Source organism: Pseudorca crassidens, chromosome 20 (assembly GCF_039906515.1).
Source record: "Pseudorca crassidens isolate mPseCra1 chromosome 20, mPseCra1.hap1, whole genome shotgun sequence".
NCBI lineage: Eukaryota > Metazoa > Chordata > Mammalia > Artiodactyla > Delphinidae > Pseudorca > Pseudorca crassidens.
The window spans coordinates 15,315,139-15,336,701 of NC_090315.1; the positions used below are offsets into that span (position 1 = coordinate 15,315,139).

The 21,563-nt window shown below is 47.3% G+C and overlaps 1 protein-coding gene across 14 annotated transcripts in view; it reads right to left on the bottom strand.

Annotated features, from left to right (window-relative positions):
• Positions 1 to 21,563, bottom strand: part of SIPA1L3 (signal induced proliferation associated 1 like 3) — a 237,344-nt gene that overhangs the window by 158,698 nt on the left and 57,083 nt on the right. For 2 of the 14 annotated variants that reach the window (XM_067719498.1, XM_067719501.1), the window contains exon 2: positions 9,533 to 9,650. The exons of 11 other annotated variants lie outside the window; for them this stretch is intronic. The gene's annotated coding sequence lies outside the window, so the exon portion shown is untranslated. The remainder of the gene's footprint in view (positions 1 to 9,532; positions 9,651 to 21,563) is intronic. One more of the 14 variants, XM_067719499.1, reaches the window with a different exon arrangement.

Consider the following 21,563-nt stretch of genomic DNA (forward strand, 5'->3'; position numbering starts at 1 on the left):
TGCATTATTTGGTCTTTTGTCCTAAATTCCTAAAATAGCTTCAGAGTGATAAAGGTGAAAGGAGTGTCCTGTTAATTCAGAACAAGCCCCTTTCAACCACACCAGAGTTTGTGACGGGGTTGATTAATGGAAAGGCCCCTAGGGTAACCTAAGGATAGGGGCATGCGGGGTGGTGCCTGGCTGCCCGGAGGACCAACCTGGATTAGTGGGTTGGAACTTTCAGCCCCATCCCTCGACCTGTGAGGACGGGAGAGGGACTGGAGATTGAGTTCAATTGCCATAATCAATCATGTCTCTGTAATGAAGCCTCCAGAAAAAACCTGAAAGGATGAGGTTGGGAGAGCTTCCGTGCTGGCAGACCCATGGAGGTGCAGGGAGAGTGGCACCCTCGAGAGGGCCCGGAAGCTCCATGCCCCTTCCCATAACTCGCCCTGTGCACCTTCTCCTGGCTGTTCCTGAATTACGTCCTTTTTAACAAACCCGCAATCTAGTAAGTGAACGTCTTCCTGAGTTCTGTGGCTAGCCGCTGAAGCAAATGAACTGAACCCAAAGGAGGGGGCTGTGGGAACCTCCGATGTACAGGTGGTGGGTCAGAAGCACAGGTGAGGAGATTGGGGGTGAGGGGACACCTCGTAGGACTGAGCCCGTAGCCTGTGGGGTCTGATGCTATAGAGAGTGTCAGAATCGAGTTAGTCGCTTGATGTGGAAACCCCACCCCTTTGGTGTCAGAAATGAAGTAGTGCTGCAATAGTGTGTGAGTCAAGGACACACACAGGAGAAGTGTGTCTTTCCCTTACACATATACACAGCACGCTGGTGTGTGACTCGATCCCACCAAAAATGGCTGATGGGTAAACGGTGGGCTCTTACCACCTCCTACCTGTGTGGTCTTGGTCAAGTGACTAGAGCTCTCTAGGACTGTGTCACCATCAGTGCAGGGAGACTGGATAGCGGGTACACAGTCTGGGCTGGCATCCCAGCTTTGCCACTTCCTAGCTGAGTGATCAGGGCAAGGTCACTGTGCACCATTTCCTGACTGTGAAGTTGGGATGATGGCAATACTGGCCTCAGGGCGCTGTTGTCAGGATTCAATGAGATGACACAGGTAAGGGACTCGGGACAGTGGCTGACATGGCTCAATCAATGACTGTCATCATCATTACGTTCTGTTAAATGGGAGTAACCATTTAAAGGTTTTGTAGGTAAAAGAGCTTAGTACAGTGCCTATTAGGAAGCAGCCACTCAAAAGCCAGCTACTGTTAATTATGTTACTATTATGGCCTCATTCATTCCCTCAGCAAAACTTAGTAAGGCATATCTTTGACGGAAGGGGTTACACCTTTAACCAAACAGATCTGATCGCTGCCTTTATGGAGCTGACATCACCGAGAGGATGAAAGGCCCTGAATATGCAAGCTGAGTAGTTCAGGGCAGAAGAGTGGGGTGTGCGGTCAGGGCAGGCCCCCTGAAGAGATGTCTCAGGGGAGACCTGAAAGAGGAGTGGCACGGGTAGGCCATAATGGGGGTGGGGTGTGGGGAGCAAGACAGGGGAGAAGAGGAAGCACTCCAGGGGTAGGGAACAAATGCCATGCGTTGAAGGAACCGAAAGCATGGCCAGGTGGCTGGAGGGCCATGAGTGCGCTGCAGGATGAGGCTGGGGACCAGCGGCCGGCAGCCAGCGGGGGCCGTAGCATGCTCGGCCTGCCAGGCTGTGTTGAAGAGTTGGCCTTTCCGCAGAGAACTGCTCTGGGAATGTGGAAAACACAAGGGACACCCCTCATCCTCCAGGGGCTTGGGAATAAAATGAGGTTTTAGTGTCACTACAGTCAGTCAGGAAGTGCAGCCCAACTGGTATCCTCAGGGGTCCTGCTTAAATGACTCCCAGCCCAGAGGTCCTGGGAAAAGGATACAGTAGGTACGGGGCAGGGGGGCGGGGGGGCGGGGTTGGACAGAGGGAACAATGACCCCAACCCTGCCCACAGCTGATTGGCCCAGAAAGAGCACCTGACCTCAACTGGCCTGTCTCAAGAACCCCTTCCCTGGCCCTGGTTAATGAGTCCAAAGGGAGACAGTTTCCTCTCCTTGGGTTGTTTTGGGCTCCTTGAGCCTGTACTGCAAGGTGTACAGCTTAGTCTGTGGATGGCCGTCACCCAGCAGAGGGAAAGGCAGAAAGAGAGACTATGGATATAAAAGAATGAACAAAAGCAGACAAGGAGTCGGGGCAGTAACAAGGAAGAGAATCCTGCTCGTGGCATTTGTGTTCTGGTTCCAATCCACAGGTCAGCTGTTCCCAGCACCCATTCCACCCTTCCCCATGAGTGGTTTTGGGTGGGAGCAACCAGCCTGGTAGTATGCCCCACCCCTTTGCCACAGGGATTGGTTCAGGGAAGGTCACATAACCTGTGCTAGTCCAACGAGATAGGAGCTCTGAAGCTTTGCACTATGGCTGAAGGACAAGACACCCTCTCTATCTCTCAGGCCAAGGATGAGGAGACAAAAGCCTGGACCAGTGCTGGCAGCCAGTCTGCTACTTCCAAGGGAGCCAGGTTTGAGGATGACGCGGACAGCAGAGGGTAGAATGGAAGGACAGAAAGAAAGTGGGTCACTAGTGATGGCCCTGAGCTCTGGCCAACCAGCCCAGAAGCTTGCCCCACCTCTGGGCTTTCTGGTTGAGAGTCAATCCTTTCCCCTAGGGTTTATGCCCATTTGAGATGGTGTTTCTGTTACTTGTAACCAAGTAACTGGTACGCAGTCCTTCCTGAGGTCTTGCTTTGGTTCTCTGGGCCATCCCAGCACCCTCTAGTTAAATCCTCCTGTTTTGCCTAAGCTGCTAAAATGGCAGGCCTTAAGGAGCTCTAAGAGAGCAATACAGCAATTTGGTCAACAACATAACTTGTCTCCTGCCACAGTTTACCCAGCTGTAAAATGGGGATAATAATAATAAACACTTCATTGGGTTAAGAGGATTACAAATGATTTAAAGAATACCTAGCACATTGTAAATTCTCAACAGGTTAGCAATGATTACTCTAAAGCATTGAAGGGTAGCTGAAAGGTCTCAAGCCCAGAAAGCAATTAGCTACAGCCCTCCCCCATCTTGTTTGCTATTCCTTTGTTTAGGTCATCAAGTCCTTTATTCACAAACAGTCCCAAAGAACAAACAGCCAGCCCAGTTTCTGTCAGGAGGGTGGCAAATCTGGCCTCAGTGGGGGATCTGAATGAAAGAGATTTGACTCAACTTCTCCTGTAGCTGGTGGCGGAGGAAGCCCTCATGAGCTCATTTCTCCATCAAATACAAGCTGGCGTCTAAAGTTTCAAAACACAGGCTGGAACATGCTGGCACAGTCCCACGAGAGGACAAAGGAAAGAGCCCGGATGCAAGTGAAACCACGACATGGCAGGTTCCACAACTAACTCAGTCGGGAGGAGGCTCCTGGCTGGCTTCCAGCCACATCCGTTGTCCGCACAGCTATGAGGCAGCAGGAAGACTGGACCCTGCCACGTCTGTATCTACAGCTGGGAACTGGCATGGGCACAGGAAAGTCGGAAATAAACTCAGTCAGGAAGTGAGAACTGGAAGATGCTTCCATAGCAACGCCCATCTGGAGATCCCTGCCCACAGCTGGAAACATTCGGAAGCGAGCTTATCTAGAGATGTACACCAAGTCCATTTTTTCCATTTGCATCCGGAATATGTTACTTAAACTTTACTTACTTGGAGAGCCTCTGGGAAGCCTCTGTTCTATGGCTCAAAAAGTCTTACCCTTCTTCTGAATGTTCCGAACCTGGGGCTTAGCAGTGTAGCCAAGTGTTTCTTGCGTCCTCCCCCTCTGTGATGGGGCAGACTGTGTCTGCCTTGCGCACTGGTACCTAGTCTTCAACTAGGTACCAATTCAATGTTCAGCGAATAAATAAATCAACTGCTTTGTTTCCAATTTTATAGCTATTCATAACTTCAGCTAACAGGCAAGCACCTGTATCCACAGGGTAGTGAGCTGAGATGCACGACACCTCATGCATGAGGTACTTACTACTGTCAGGCCTGTTTAAAAAATAAGCCTCCTCCTCAAGGTCAGAGCCACAAAAAAACTGGAGTTCTTTACTCTCAAGAGAAGAATGGGAGACAGCGTGAATACCTACAGCAAGGCTGGGCAGCTGGAGGGATGGATGTTGAGGAACTAGCTTTGATATCAAGAATTTTCTGAGTAGAAATTTTCTAGGGCCGGAGGACATCTCGTCAAGGAAGGCTAGAACACAAGCTTCTCAAACATTAAACAGGGGCTTCCCTGGTGGCGCAGTGGTTGAGAGTCCGCCTGCCGATGCAGGGGACACGGGTTCGTGCGCCGGTCCGGGAGGATCCCACATGCCGCGGAGCAGCTGGGCATGTGGGCCATGGCCGCTGGGCCTGCGTGTCCAGAGCCTGTGCTCCGCAACGGGAGAGGCCACAACAGTGAGAGGCCCGCATACCGCAAAACAAACAAACAAAGAAACATTAAACAGACAGCTCCATTCTGGGAGAATTCCACCCAACTTCCCCAAAAGCCAGAGCTCACATGATTCCTTACCTTTTTAAATATTCTTCTTGCTTATGAAAGTGGTATATGCTTACATATACATACAAAAAACTTGGAAAATAAATGTGCAAAGAAGACTATGAAGTTATGCATAATCTCCCCACCAAATAAACGACCACTGTAAAGACGTTAGCTCATTTCCTCCTGGTCTTTTTTTTCTGGTGTGTGTGGTACATGTACAGAGAAGTGAAGAGATTTTTCCCCTTTAAGTCTTTCACCTGTTCTTTTCTAGATTTTAAACATCAAATGAAAAATATTTTTAAATGGCGAAATTAAGTCTATTTCCCCAAACTACAGACTCGGGAAGGAAGAATGCTCCCCTCTGCTGATCCTCCAACTTCTGTTTCCATCTGAACCACTATTACAGACCAGTGGTTCTCAATCCTAACTCTGCATGACCGTAACAGTAGGATACAATAATCGCCACCACCACTATTAACTGAGCAACTACTTTAGAAGATGCCATTTTAAACATTTTACAGAGTATTTAATTTAACCTTTACAGTCCTATAAGGCAGGTACTATTATCATTTTATAGATGAGGAAACTGAGGCAGAGAGGTTAAGCGACTTTCCCGAGGTCACATGGCCGTTAAGTGGTGGTGCTGGGATTTGAACCCAGGCCATCTGGCCCCAGGTGCCCTCTTTCCCCTGGTCCAACTGCTCAAGAACCTGGTAACAATGACACCGACTATGAGCTTCAGGGCAAGGTTCCCAACGTCCCTATTGCCAAGTTTGTCATCATGATTATTCATACTTCTCTCCAGACTCATTTTGTTTCCCAAAGGAAATAAGAAATTGCTGAAATTCAGCAGAAGTGAGACAGCCGGAAGCTACAGTTGACCACATGCACACGTGGGTTTCTGCTGAGCTGCCTAAGTAACATTCTTAAAAGATGACCTTTCTGGAGGGGACCAGGGGTCAGTTACTGGGTGGATCACCCTCCACTGACTGAGACCCCACCCAGTGCCAGATGGGTTGTGAAAGCCCCACCCTAACTTCACCTCGCAATGGGATAGAGAACAGCCTGGAAAACTCACAGCCTACCACCTATTTACATGTGAATCTGGAGAAAGGGCTAGGGACCACAGCTATTCGACAGGGATGGGCAAGGACTGCTCTTGCATGTTCAGAGGCTTAGTAGGGCTAGAGTCAATATTTAGTCACTGTGGAGGATCAGCCAGTTATGTTTTTGCCAACATCACATAGATCTTTGGAGAAAAGCAGCTCCTGACTCCCTTTACCCCAAGTCAAAACCAGATGCACAACCAAGAGGGCTTTTCCCAGGAGGTAATCACTAGAGAGTTTGTCTTCCCTCCAGGCTAGGAAGGGAAAACCTCCATTTCAGGAAAAGGTCCCTGAATGCCTGGATCAGGGAAGGAGATGAGAAGTTGCGCCTTGGGGTCTGAGAGCTACTATCCTTCCAGGTGCTGAGCCAAAAGGATCTCCCCTCAAAGGGGATCCATGCAGAGAAAGGCTGGGGTAACAGAGGGCTATAAGGCTGTCATTTTTCCAACACCCACCTGGGCCCCGGGGTACTTCTCAATGCCTGTGTACAGCGGGGGCTCAGTAATGTTTCACAACTGTCCAATCTTCAGGCTTTCTGTGTGTGTGTGTGTGTGTGTGTGTGTGTGTGTGTGTGTGTGTTGGGGGTGCTGGTTTTCTCAATTTTGTCAACATTCTAAAAAAGTAGAGAGAGAAAGGTACAATGAACTCCCAATGTACTCAAATGAAGATTCAGTAGTTATCAAAAAGTCTGCCCTATTAGCTTCATCTACTCCCTATCCATTCCTTTTCTTCCCTTCTTCTTCCGCCTGAAGTACTTTAAAGTAAACCCTAGGGACTTCCCTGGTGGTCCAGTGGTTAAGACTCCTCACTGCCAATGCAGGGGGCCTGGGTTCCATCCCCAGTCGTGGAACTGGACCCCGCATGCATGCCACAACTAAAAGCCCACATGAAGCAACTAAAAGATTCCACATGCTGCAACAAAGATCTCGCACGCGGCAACGAAGATTCCGTGTGTCGCAGCTAAACAAATAAACAAACAAATAAATAAATATTTTTTTAGAAAAGTAAATCCCAGACATTACGTCATCTCACCTTTACATGTTTCAGTTTGCAGGTCTGAAATATACAGATACGTTCTTATGTGTCCACAATATTAAGCTGGTTTCTTTACTGACCAAAATAACAATGAATTTTTTCCTAGAAGGTAAGACCTAGTGTTGACTAAGCAGTAGGGAAATGGGTCATCTCAGCTTCTATGATGGAGTAATGCCTTTCTGCAGGACCTCTTGGCAATACGGATCCAAAAAGGTTTAACAACCTGCATGTATCTTCTGACTCAGCTCTTCTATTCATGTACTCATCAAAAAAAAAATATTTACTGGGACTTCCCTGGCAGTCCAGTGGTTAAGACTCTGTGCTTCCACTGCAGGGGGAGTGGGTTTGATCCCTGATTGGGGAACTAAGATCCCACATGCCGCGCAGTGTGGCCAAACCAAAAGACCAAAAAAAAGAAAAAAAAAAAATTACTGATGTCTACCATGTGCCTGGCAGTGTCCTAAGCATTTTTCTCCCTGGTACAGATGTGGAAATTGAGGTACAGAGAGGCAAAGTCATCTGCTCAGGGTTGCACAGCTCTTACGTGCCAGAGCTGATAGTCGTATGCAAGCAAGCAAGGTTTAAATGACAACGCCGGGTCCCGGCAAGGTAGCATTCAGGGCCTTACACTTGGGAGGCCACTGCTCTAGGTTCCACAGAACACTTCCTACCTGCACTGGTGAACACTCTCTATGTGGAATCTACCGCAGACCCTACGTATGAGGTAGGGATAATTATATTAGTCCCATTTTTCAGATGAGGAAACTGAGTACGGCGGCTGAAGGTCACACTCCTCTATCCTGGCAAGGCTGTGGCGCACTGCTCATCCTTCAACCCTGCTTTAGACACCACCTTCAGAGATAGGCACATGACCTACTGCTACAAACTGCATGTTCTGTGCCCCCCCCCACCAAATTCATATGTTGAAACCTAATCTCCAATGTGATGGTATTAAGAGGTGGGGCCGTTGGGAAGTAATTAGGCCTGGAGGGCACAGCCCTCATGAATGGGATTAGCATCCTTATAAAGGAGGTCTCAGGGAGTTCGCTTGCCCCTTCTTCCATGTGAGGACATGGCAAAAAGATGGTCATCTGTGAACCAGGAGGTGGATCCTCACCAGACACCGAATCTGCAGCGCCTTGACCTTGGACTTCGCAGGCTCTAGAATTGTGAAAAAAGAAATTTCTATTGTTTGTAAGTTACCTAGTCTATGGTATTTTTGTCAGAGCAGATTTAAAGAACCTGAGGACAAGAAAGCCTCTTTTCACTGGGTTGATAAAGCAGGAGAATTTTCACCTGAACCCAGCCAGTCTGTACAGTGAAGCCAAGCAGAGCAAGGAAAAGCAACAGAGCCCCCTTATCCGGCTAGGTGTGAAGCTCCGCCCTCCAGACTTCCCAGTGACGGAAGACAAATTCATCTCACAATCAAAAGAGCCTTGATTAACCCACCCAGCATGCACTGTCCCATCCCCCCACTTTTGTTTATGCTGTACCCTCTGCCTGGGGCCCACCCTCCTCATGCCATTATCCCTATGCACCTGGCAGAACTCCAATGCATCTTTCAAAAGCCAGCCCAATCACTGGCCATGATTCTCTACACACTCTTCTCTCTTCTCTACAGCTCGCTCTCCCTGACCATACCCAAGCAGAATTTCTCTTTCCTCTGAGTTCTCCCAGCACCTGGGGTTCACCACTCAACACCCTGCATTACAACCATCTGGGTGTCCCCTGCCGGCAAGGCAGTACCGTACAGAGGTTAAGACCGCAGGCTCCGCAGAAGGAAAGACGTGGGTTCAAATCCTGCTCTGCCACCACAAGCTCTATGAGATCCTTGGCAAGCAAGTCATCTTCTCACCTCTCTGATCCTTGATTTTTCTCATCCTCCGAGGGGGTAGTAAGAGAGCACACCCGCAGCAGACAGTTGGTGGTATAGCTTATGGCCATTCCCAACTCCCACTTCTTGTGCTTCCTCCCACCATACAGGCATCCACTCTCCCAGCCTCCCCTGCAGCTAGGGGCAGCCAGTGACTCCTTTACAACCAATGAGAGACAGAGACGTCTGCTGGGGTTAGGGGTGTCTATGGGCACATATTCCCTTTAGAGAGGAAAGGCACAAGAAGAGAAAGCCTTTCCCCCTGCCTCTTCTCCCTACTTGGGATACTGTGCATAAGGATGTGATCATAGGGCTGGGGTGGCCATCCCATGACCATGCAACATCAGGATGAAACACATGTACACAGAGGGCTGTGAAACAGAAGGAGAGAAAGCACCCAGTTCTCGGAGGTGTCAATGAACCTCTGTACCCACTGTGGAGCCAACCACACTTTGCAATGAGAGAATCACTCGTCTCTACCGCTCAGCCAAGATTCACCAGGCATCTTGTTTCTTGCAGCCCCACGTGTCCTCACTGACATATCACCTCACAGAGCGGGGTTTCAACGCCATCATGCGTGTAAAGTGCTTAGTATGAGTGCTTGTTGGCGCTCAGTCGATGTTGGTTAAAGATCATTACCATTATCACAATAAGCTGCTCGAGGCCATACCACAGCTTCCACATCCCATGGCAGAGAGAGCAGGTGCCAGCTGCAGACACCTGGTACATTTCAGCACCCGTCCTGCTGCCTCTGACGGAGGGAACTACAGTCACCAGGGCTGCTGCCCTACGCTGAGGCAGCTACAACCCCTCCTTCAGTGGCATGAGACAGCCAAGGAGAAGAGAGGCAAAGGGGGTCTAAAAGCTCAGCAGCCTCCCGAGGGAGGCTCAGGCTTTCCAAGGCTGAAAAACAAGGTTAAAAGAATCTGTACGCACTGACACCATTTTTGCCATATCCTCAGACCACCTGTAATATGACTTACTTTGCATTTTTCTTTAACTGCACTCACTTTTATTTTGGCTTGCATACCATCGTTAGCCTCATCCAAAGCAGAAACAGCCATGGGATACTGGGTTTGACGAGCTATTGAAATTCTTTTCCTGTTACACATGAAAATAAAAGTACAGCTATTAAAATGTGTAAGGTGTTTATTCATACCACCACCTCAAATTATCTAGTGGAATGATCTGACTTTGGGAAACCTGTCCCTATGGCAATAGGACATCATTGCTAGTCAGCAGCTCCTACCCCGCTCCCCTTTCCTTTGCACATTCTTTCACTTACATTCTAGAAACACAAAAGCTCCAATGCTAGCTGTAAACAACCCCTCTGGAGGCTGAGATCTCTCCCAAACTCCCTCATTCGGGCTCTGTCCCCCTGGAATAGATCCATGGTTCATACTTTTCACTTACATTGTCTTCCAGGATGGGTTTTTAATAATAATAATAATAATAGCCAATGTGCACTAAAGACTTTCCCTGCGCTACGTACTGCTTTAAGGACTTTATATAGAAAAACGCATGATCCTCACATGGCCCCATGTAAAGCAGTATCACCCTCAGTTCACAAATGAGGAAACTGAGGTTCAGAAGGGATTAAGTCACTTGCTCAAGGTCCCCCAGTGTGGATGTGACACAGCCGGGGTTGAATCCAGGTGACTAACCCAGGGGCCCACCCTCCTAACCTCCTCACTACCCTGCTGCCCCCAGAACAGCCAGCGCTGACCAAGCTCTGTGCCGACTGAACACTGACATTGAGGAATTTGCCTAAAGTCATGCAGCTAGGAGCTGGAATCCAGGCTGGCCAATCCCCACGCTCACCCTCGCCCTGCATAACTGCCCACGCAGCCAGCACATAAGGGAACCGGAGTGGAACTCGGGCCTGAGGCCCTGGTGCACCTCCACTCCCCGGCTTCCTCACGTCCCCTTTTAGCTCAAGTTATTCAGCCCCAAGAGGCCAACTCTCCTCTCAAAGGAGGAAAAGAGTCCCTGACACAACCAGACAGAGCCTCATGTCACTGTCTCTTGTGCCTAAAGGGAAGCTGGCTGACCAAAGTGGAGTTTTCTAAAACCGGCACATTCATAACATTATTCTGTGCAAGGTTTTCTCCTCCCCTGGTTGCTAGGCCTCAGGCCCATTCTTGATTGATAATTAAATCATGATAGCTAATGCTTGTGGGGCTATGAGCACCAGGCCCTGTGCTAACTGCCTCACAGGTTCTGGCTCACCGAATGCTCACAGCATCATTATGAAGTAGGGACTAGCATAATCCTTGTTTTAGGATGAACAAATGTGGCTCCATAGAGGCTGAAGCTGCAACTAAGACGTGGCACAGCCAAAGAAATAAGGAAATAAAGAAATATTTTAAAAATAGGGCTTCCCTGGTGGTGCAGTGGTTGAGAGTCCGCCTGCCGATGCAGGGGACATGGGTTCATGCCCCTGGTCCGGGAAGATCCCACGTGCCGCGGAGCGGCTGGGCACGTGAGCCATGGCCGCTGAGCCTGCGCGTCCGGAGCCTGTGCTCCGCAACGGGAGAGGCCACAGCAGTGAGAGGCCCGCGTACCGCAAAAAAATAATTAAAAAATAATAATAATAAAATAAAAATAAATAAAAACAAAGAGCCTAGTGCCTACAGTGTGACTCCAAAGCCATTAGCTGAAAGCCTCTGCAGCCTCACACCCAAATTCCAAACGTCCCAAATCTCCACCCTGTTTCCAGCAAGCCCCCTAAGAGAAATCGGTCTCTAATTCCAAGAAATCACGGTGGACTGTCATCTCTGCTACAGGGCATCACAGTGCGAGGGAGCCCTGGTCAATTCCGAGGGCAGGATACAGCTCGGCAGCTGCACACCGCCTGGTAACTGCTGCTCTGCGCTGTTCCCCCTTCTCAGTAATGAGCCCACTGAACTCAGGTGCAGGTGGGGCCCAGCAGCCAGGCTAGGGCTTTCCAGGATGAAGATGACTGGCCAGTGACAATGCTCTCTCCCCAGCCCTGCCCTTAAGTTTTCTCCACGGCCTTTGTTGTTGTTGTTGTTGTCTTCTAGATTGAGGGTTTTATTTTTTTACATTTTTTTAAATTGTAGTAAAATATATATAACATATAATTTGCAATGTAATGACTTTTAAACATACAATTCAGTGGCATTAACCACATTCACAATGTTGTACAACCATCAGTGTCTAATTAATTTTTGTTAATTATTTTAGTACTATTCAGTTTGTTATTTCTACAGAGTAATTTTGGGTAAGTTTTCTCTCTCTAGGAGTGGATCTGTTTCCTGTGAATTCTGAGCTTGATTGGCATAAAGTTATTCACAATATATGTTTAATCTCTGCAGCATCTATACTTGTGTTCTTTTTTGCTTTTTAATTTTCTTTAAGCCTTCTCTCTTTTTTAATGAATAATCTTGCCTGACTTTTTCCTATTAATTTTTTTTTTTAATTTTTATTTTATATTGGAGTATAGTTGATTAACAATGTTGTGCTAGTTTCAGGTGTACTCCACGGCCTTTGTTCTGGGGACGTGGGGAGCTGTTTCTTCCCTGAAGGTCTGGAATTGGGACTGCTCCTTGCTGCACTGGCAGGGCCTTTCTCACATCCCCAGAGAGATCAAGCAGTGAGCAATCTCAGTCCTGTCCAACCTCCCGATATGTCCACAGGGTGCTTAAGAGCAAGGACTCTGAAACCAGATGGCCTGGGTACAAATCCCAACTTTGCCACTTACCAGCTGTGGGACCTCAGACAAGTTATCTCCCCTCTCTGTGTCTTAGTTCCTCATCTGGAAAAAGGGGATAATAATGGTACCAATGTCATGGGTTGTTGTGGGGATTTAAAAACACTTAGGGGGCTTCCCTGGTGGCGCAGTGGTTGAGAGTCCGCCTGCCGATGTAGGGGACACGGGTTCGTGCCCCGGTCCGGGAAGATCCCACGTGCCGTGGAGCGGCTGGGCCCATGAGCCATGGCCGCTGAGCCTGCGCGTCCGGAGCCTGTGCTCCGCAGCGGGAGAGGCCACGACAGTGAGAGGCCCGCGTAACGCAAAAAAAAAAAAAAAAAACACTTAGAGTAGGGCCTGGTGCTAAGAGCTACATAAGTGTTTGCTACTGTAGTTAAGAGTGGCCCAGTTAAGCACATTCACACCCACTGCGAGGGCAGAGATTTCCACCCGGCCTCTAAGACGCTGTGATTACCCACCAGCTACATATTTTTTAAAAAAGCAGATTCTCTCAAAGGAGCCCACTGGCCTGCTGGTGGCAAAGGGCACAGTCGCCTAGAGTTGGGGTAGGGTTCTTGGCTCCTGCTGACCAGCTGTGAGACAGCAGTAATTATGGTCCACTTATAATTATTTGGCTTGCTTGGAGGTTTGTGTGTTTATTCTTCGTACGAATTCTGACCCCACCCAGAACTAAAGCAGCCATGACCTCTGCTGCGGGGCCTGGACACACACCTGTGTGCCCACCTGGCCCAGAGATTCCCAGGCATGGCTAAGCTTGAGGGCTTTAGGCCACTGGTTTGCTTCTGAGGGCAATTTCGCCACCCCTACCCCAGGGACAGTTGCATTTTTGAATATCATGGCTGGCGGTGGGGGGCTGCTACTGGCGTCTCATGGGTAGTCTCATGCTGCTAACTGTTCCACGATGCACAGGACAGCCCCACAACAAAGAATGATCTGCCCTCAACGGTCGACAGTGTCGAAGCTGAGCAACCCTGGGTCTAGGCTCTCAAACTGTAAAGAAGGTTGAATCACCAGGGGAGTCGGTAAAAATGCAGACTGGGATTCTGTGTGGGGGTCTGAGATTCTGCAGGCTGTGACGCCAACTTCTAGACTCTTGAACCTCAGAGTTGTGGTCCAGGGAGCAGCGGCATCAATAACACCTGGGAGCGCCTTAGAAATGCAGACACTCGCCCCTCCCCAGACCTGCTGAATCAGAATCTGCATTTTAACAAGATTCCCAGGTACATTCAGTGATTGGAAATCCTGGTGGCACCTTAGGGAGCACTGAAAAGATTCTCCCTGCTTGAGCCTCAGGCCCTTCACATGGTGGGGGGCGGGGGAAGTCCTGGGGAAGTTTTTTTTGGGGGGGGCGGGTTAGGTTTTAATAGTCCAGCTCCACCCTCCCAATTCAATAACAACTCAGTCTCAGGGTTGAGAAGCACAGAAGCACTGCCCTGGAGGAAGCAGTCTTTTCTCCCTGGCAGGTAGGAGCAGCCACCCTATAGAGGCGCCACACAACCCCTGACCCCTGGTGACAAACACCCTATCAACTCTCAGCTTCCTGGCATTGAATAACCTGTCCCCCAGAAGCAGCGGCGCTTTTGGCACCCAGAGCCTGGCTGTCTGCCAGACGCCAAGCTCCTGGGCAAGAACTAGGCCTATGTGGAGAAACAGGAGTAAATCCAAGCGTCTTAACTGTTCACAAGAAACTAGAAGGAAGAGGAACTTATCTCACTGTGATTTCAAATCGGAAGGTAATGATAATGATAGCCAGCACTTCCTGTGTGCACGTTTCTAAGCATAGGAGCTATTTTCCCTGTTCTACAGATGAGAAAGCTAAGGCAAGGCACAGGTGAGCTCCTTGCCCAAAGGTCACACAGCTGGTAGGTGGTGAAGCCAGAGCGGAATCCCAGAGTCTAGGCTCCTCCCTGCTGCTCTGGTCTCTCCCACCAAGACCTGGGGCTTTAATACCTTCCTCACCGTCAGTACAAAGAATCCCCCACATCCCCAAGAAGCAGGCTCGGTGTGGCCAGGTTGCTTCCTGGCACTTCTCCAGGGCAGCTAGCTTTCAGCTGTCCTCCTGTGCGGAAGAAGAAAGTGGGCTTCCGGCACACAGCGCTGAGACTTTGCTGTGCACAACAGCACGGCTAGGCCACCTTTGAGACAAAAAAAAATGCAAACCACATTCTTGGCTGGGAAGTCGGAGAACTCAGCCGTGGGGCAAAGGGTCTCTTCCTCATGGCCTGAAATCCCTGGGTTAGGGCTTTGAGAACGTCGGTGAGAGTGAGGCAGGGGCCAGGCCTCTGGTCCCCGCATGCCTCCTTCTAGGTGCTGAAGTCAGCCCTCCACAGCCCTTCTCTTTAAACACTCCCAGGGATGGAAGAAAGCACAGGCTTCAGGGAGGAAACTCAGGGCCTACAAATCCCTCCCACACATTCTCACCCTTGTTCACCTAACTGAAGCCAGGACAGCCTCCTTTCTTTTCCTACAACTTGCCAAGCTCATTCCCACCTCAGGGCCTTTGCACTTGCTGTTCTCTCTGCCAGGCATCTTCTTTCTTCACCTCTTTGCATGGCTGGCACCTTTTTATCCTTCAAGTCTCAGATCAAATGACATCTTCCTGACCCCACTAGCCAAGGTAGCCCTCCTACCACCGCTCACATCTCAGTATCCTGCTTCAGTTTAGTTTAGCGCTACCAATCACCTCTGATATACACTGTTTATTTCTAGTCTGTCTCCCCCACCGGACCTTGCACTCCAGGAGGGCAGGGACTGGGCCTGTCTTGTCCACTGTGTACTTGGGGCTTACAACCTTACAACAGTGCTTGGCGTGGAGTAGAAGGCATATATATATATATATATATATATATATATATATATATATATATATATATATATATATTTGTTGAATGAATACATGAATCTTTATTTCTATTCAGGTTAATGAAATAAATAACTATTATCTTCTTGCGGGTTCACCAAGACTATGACACTCTGGTTTGCTACAGAGTGGCCTGCATAGGAGATATTTGTGGAATAGCAGACCAGCCATGTTCCACAGCAATTTAAAGCATGATAGTAACAATTACAATTATAATAACAGTATTGTGGCTAACATTTAATGTGTACTTACTACGTGTCAGAAACTGTGCAAGGTGCTTTACTAGTTCCAAGTTCATTAATAGGCTTGAGATGTAGTATCTTGTTTTTCTCGTTGTTTTGCAGAGACGGACACCGAAGCTTGGAAAGGCTATGTCACTTGCCCAAGGTCACACTTTAGCAAGGACTGAATACAGTGCAGAGCCCTTACCCACTGCCCTGCCCCATGCTGCACAGGGTGTATGGCAGTGCTCCCTAAGACTGGAACGACAGGGCATCTGGGAAAGGGACTCACTGTTCTCAGGAGATTCAGCCAGGCTGCATCTTTCTCCCAACTTCTCCCACAAAGAACACAACTCCAAAAATTCCAACTCTAATCATACCTGTACTAAGCAAACATATTGATCAGGGCTGGATTTACAATTCCACATCAGTGCCAAGCAGCCATTTTTGGCTGAAATCACTTGTTCTCAGGCTCATGAGTTGAACTTCATTTCCCCTGGAATTGAGCTTGTCTCTCTACACACCTGAAGCTAAGACTCAACTATTCTTCACAGTCAAAACTACCACATAACACCTAACGGCAGTAGATAACTCTCACACATGTGCCTGTTTTCCAGACACTTTAAAATTCCAATTTATTTAAACCTCACAACTACAGATTTGAACACCAGCCCATGGCTCCAAACTCTATTGACAATCACTACCCTCTACCGCCTATCTAACTCTGATTTGACATCTGCCCAGAAAATACTGCAAGTAAGTTCTGTTTAGCTGTTCGTTGTACCACTAGAGTCATTTATTTACTCATTCATTGACATGTTTTTAAAACCGATTACATGGTCAGGATTGGGCTAAGGGAAGTAGATGCAACACCCCTACCCTCCAAATGTTTGGCTTAGGGGGACAAATGAGAGAAAAGTCAATTTCATAACATCATACTTAATAGTGAGAAACTCAAAGCTTTGCCACTAAGATCAGGAACAAGACAAGGATGTCCCTTCTCACCACTGCTTTTCAACATTGTATTGGCAGTCCTAGCTAATGTAATAAGAAAAGGAAATTTTAAAAATACAGATTAGGAAGGAAGAAGCAAAACTGCCTTTATTTGCAGATGACATGATCATATGTCAAAAATCCTAAAGAATTGAGGGGAGAAAAAACGACCTCCTGGAAGTGATTATAGCAAGGCTACAGGATATAAAGTTAATATAAAAAAGTCAATCGCTTTCCTATATACCAGCAACTGACAAGTGGAATCTGAAATTAAAAAGACAATTATCGGGACTTCCCTGGTGGTGCAGTGGTCCTCCTGCCAATGCAAGGGACACTGGTTCGATACCCGGTCCGGGAAGATCCCACATGCCGCGGAGCAACTAAGCCCGTGTGCCACAACTACCGAGATTGTACTCTAGAGCTCATGAGCCACAACTACTGAGCCCGCGTGCCACAACTACTGAAGCCCGCATGCCTAGAGCCCATGCTCCCCAACAAGAGAAGCCACTGCCACAAGAAGCCCATGCACCAAAATGAAGAGTAGCCCCCGCTCACCACAACTAGAGAAAGCCTGCATGCAGCAACGAAGATCCAAAGCACCAAAAGAACAAACAAACAAAAAAAGCACAATTATCATTTACATCAGCACCACCCAAAATGAAATACTTAGGTAAAGATATAATAAAATACATATAAGAGTGCTATATGAGGGCTTCCCTGGTGGCAGAGTGGTTAAGAATCCGCCTGCCAATGCAGGGGACACAGGTTCGAGCCCTGGTCCAGGAAGATCCCACATGCTGCGGAGCAACTAAGCCTGTGCGCCACAACTACTGAGCCTGCGCTCTAGAGCCCGTGAGCCACAACTACTAAGCCCGTGTGCCACAACTACTGAAGTCCACGTGCCTAGAGCCCATGCTCTGCAACAAGAGAAGCCACCGCAACGAGAAGCCCACACACCGCAACCAAGATTAGCCCCTGCTCGCCGCAACTAGAGAAACCCCACGTGAAGCAACGAAGACCCAATGCAGCCAAAAATAAATAAATAAATGTATTTTTTTTAAAAAAAGAACGCTATATGAGGAAAACTACAAAATTCTGATGAAAGATATCAAAGAACTAAATAAGGAGAGAGATATTCCATGTTCATAAACAGTAAGCTTCAATATGGTCAAGATATCAGTCCTTCCTAGCTTGATTTATAGATTCTACATAATCTCAGCAAATTATTTTATGGATATTGACAAACTGATTCAAAAGTTTATATGGAGAGGCAAAAGACCCAGGAGAGCCAACACAATACTGAAGGAGAAGAACAAAGTGGGAAGACTGACACTAACTGACTTCAAGACTCCCTACAAAGCTACAATAGTCAAGACAGTGTGGTATTGGCTGAAGAATAGATAAATAGATTAACAGAACAGAATGGAAAGCCCAGAAATAGATGCACATAAATACAGTCAACTGATCTTTGATAAAGGACCAAAGGCAATACAATGGAGCAAAGATAATCTTTTCAACAAATGGTGTTAGAATAGTTGGACATCCACATGCAAAAAAAAAAAAAATCTAGACACAGAGCTTACACCTTTCACAAAAGTAAACTCAAAATGGGTCACAGACCTAAATGTAAAATGAAAAACTATGAAACTCTTAGAAGATAAAATAGGAGAGGGGCTTCCCTGGAGGCACAGTGGTTAAGAATCTACCTGCCAATGCAGGGGACACGGGTTTGAACCCTGGCTCAGGAAGATCCCACATGCTGCGGAGCAATTAAGCCCATGCACCACAACTACTGAGCCCATGTGCCACAACTACTGAAGCCCACGCGCCTAGAGCCCATGCTCTGCAACAAGAGAAGCCATCGCAATGAGAAGCCCATGCACTGCAACGAAGAGTAGCCCCTGCTCGCCGCAACTAGAGAAAGCCCTAATGAAGCAACAAAGACCCAGCGCAGCCAAAATTTAATTAATTAATTTTTTAAATTAAAAGTTTATTTTTAAAAAAATCAATCTAACAAAATAAGCCATCATTGAAAAGGCTTATGTTATTGTGAGATAACAAATATAATTTTAAAACATTGAGCATTATGTAAAATAAGGGTTTTTAAATAAAGACTTGAGGATCATTTTGCAATACATACAAGTATCAAATCACTACATTGTACATCTGAAACTAATGTAATGTTATATCAACTATACCTCAATTAAAAAACCCCAAACTTAATCTTAAAAAAATGATAGGAATGAACTTATTTATAAAACAGAAATAGACTCACAGACATAGAAAACAAATGTATGGTTACCTAAGGGGGAAACGGGAGGCAGAGATAAATTAGGAGTTTGGGATTAACATATACATACTACTATACATAAAACAGATAACAAACAAGGACCCACTGTATAGCACAGAAAACTATAGTCAATATCTTGTAATAATCTATAAGGGAAAAGAATCTGAAATAACTGAATCACTTTGCTGTATACCTGAAACTAACACAATATCATAAATCAACTATACTTTAATAAAGGAAAAAACAAACAAACAAACTTTATTTTTTACACATCTGTAATAGGCCTAACACAAGACCCACCTCATGGGGCTACTGAGAAGATTAAATGAGTGAAGCACCTGCAATGCCTGGCATACGGTGAGCACCCAGTAAATGTTACCTATTATTTTATCTCCAGCACTTCGGACAGCACCAGACACACAGTAGGCACTCCGCGGCCCCAGGGGGCTTAGTCATCTGCAAAGAGAGGTCCAGCCCAAGGGAGGAGCCGATGTGGGAGGCCTCTGGGAGCCAATGGGATTGTTCACTAGGAATCAGACAAGCAGGTAAACAGACCTGCCCCAAGAAACCAGTTTTTGTTTTTGTTTTTAATTGGAGTATAGTTGATTTACAATGTTGTGTTAGTTTCTGCTGTACAGCAAAGTGAATCAGTTATACATATATCAGTCTTTTTTAGATTCTTTCAAATTCAGAGTATTTAGGGTTCCCTGTGCTATATAGTAGGTCCTTATTAGTTATCTATTTTATATACAGTAGCCTGTATACGTCAATCCCAATCTCCCAATTTGTCCCTCCCCCGCTTTCCCCCCTTGGCAACCATAAATTTAAGAAACCGGTTCTGCAGCCTTTCTCTGGCTGCTCTGGGCCCAGTTCCCAGAGCCTGCCCCTCGACTTTGGTCTAGGAGGTATAATTATTTCCCTGATTAGATAGATACAACTCAGGAGGCTTTAAAACTGTGTCCCTCACAAGCCTCCTTCCAGCACTTTAGATTGGGGGCCAGCTGTTTTGCCACATTCCACGGGTCACTTTCTGCAAACTGACCACAACACGGACACGTGTAAAATGCTGGGATGCCTCATGATGGCTAGATTGGTAAATGAGTTTATATGCTTGCAAATATTCACTGAGCATGTCTGTGATTATGTTATTTGTATTCTACTGGGAGAGACAATTAGGAAACTATTTCCCAGCCCTCCTTGCAGTTAAGAGTGGTCACGTGACTTTATATGGCCAATAACATAAAGGGAAGTCTGGTGGAATTATCATTCCTGACTAAACGGACATTCCTTTTCTCCAGGTATCTGCAGATGTTCTTTGGAAAAGATGTTACTGCAAATGAAGGGAACTGCTCTCCTGAAATGGTGGTGGTACTGCCATCACTGACATCAAGTTCCCCTGAGTATACAGTGGACAGACCTCCGGATGGAAAGCAGAGGGTGTACAGTAATGTGATAATAATAGCTGGCATCCCCTGATGTCACTACTTGCTGTGCACTATTTTAAGTGCAATACAAATGTTACCTCATTTCATCCTTAGCACAGGACCAAAAAGCAGGTATTACCATCTTCATTTATAGATGACCAAAATCAAGTACAAAGAGTTTAAGTAACCTGCCCAACAGAGACAGTAAATGTAGAGGGGCTACTAGAACCCAGGTGACCAGGCTTCCTAATCAAAAGTCTTCACTGTGAGCTACACTAACGAAGTTTGAGCCTGAGGCAGCCCTGTAAAAATAATCGAAGCTATCACTACCACATACTGAGCCACTACTATGTGGCAACCTTAGAACCAAGCCCAGTGTGTGTTACCCTCCAAACACACCATGACCATGTCCACTGAAAAGCTGAGAGGTGATTGGACTTGACCTCTGTCACATGATTGATTGTTAAGGACCATGGAGGTCGGAGGTACAGGACTGTAAACCCCTGGACACCAGATCACGCCTCCTGGAAACAGCTGGCAGGAGACATTTTCTTTCATTATTAACCACACTCAGTAACCTGTTCTCAAGGACATTCTTGGCCTCTCCTTGGCCATGTGTGATAAAGGCCATGTGTACTTGGCCCCAGAGAAAAGCAGGGCATCAAAGGAAACAGAGCAGAACCCCACACCCAGGTGCTCCTAGAATCAAGGCCACAGTCCCTCCCTTGACCATCAGGCCCTTGCAGCTAGAGTAGGCCCCTCCCCTCTTGCTGTAGTCTCACAGGCCTCCTCTCTGCTCTGGAGGAAGCCACACTCCCCAGGACCTCGACACACACTGTTCTCCTGGCCTAGAATGCTCTTCCTCATGCCCCCCTTGCCCTGGTACACATCTTTCCCTCTCCCTTAATTAATTCCTACCCATCCTTCAGTGTTTAGCCACTGGGCTGGATAACGAGAGATCTCAGGTTGTGCCGGTAAGTTAAAAAAAAAAAAAAAAGCAAAGTGCAGGACAGGGTGTGGAGTAGGGTGCATTTTGTATAAGAAAGGAGGGGAAGATAAAAATAGACATTCGTATTTGCATAAGGAAACCTTAAAAGGATATGCAAGAGACTAATACAAATGATTACTTAAGGGGTGGAGAACAAGGTGGGCAGGGAAAGGGGTAGGAGAGCTGCTCAGTGTGTACATCTACACATGCGCACTCACACACAGAGGCATGCACACAGAATTGACTTTTGAAGCATACAGACGTATGACCTACTTTTTTAAAAGTGTCACAAATAAAAACCAGGCAGAAGTGATGGGCAGAGAGTCAGAGGTGGTCTGTGACCGCAGACCTGAATACATCCATCTGTGGGACTGCTTGATAATGTCTGACTCCCCCAGTGGCCTGCGGACTCCTGAGGTCAAGCCTGGACATGCTCGGGCTGCCAGTCAGGGGCCTCCCACCCAGCTGGTGCCCGAGAAATGCTTAGAGTGAGCGGGAGTGGACA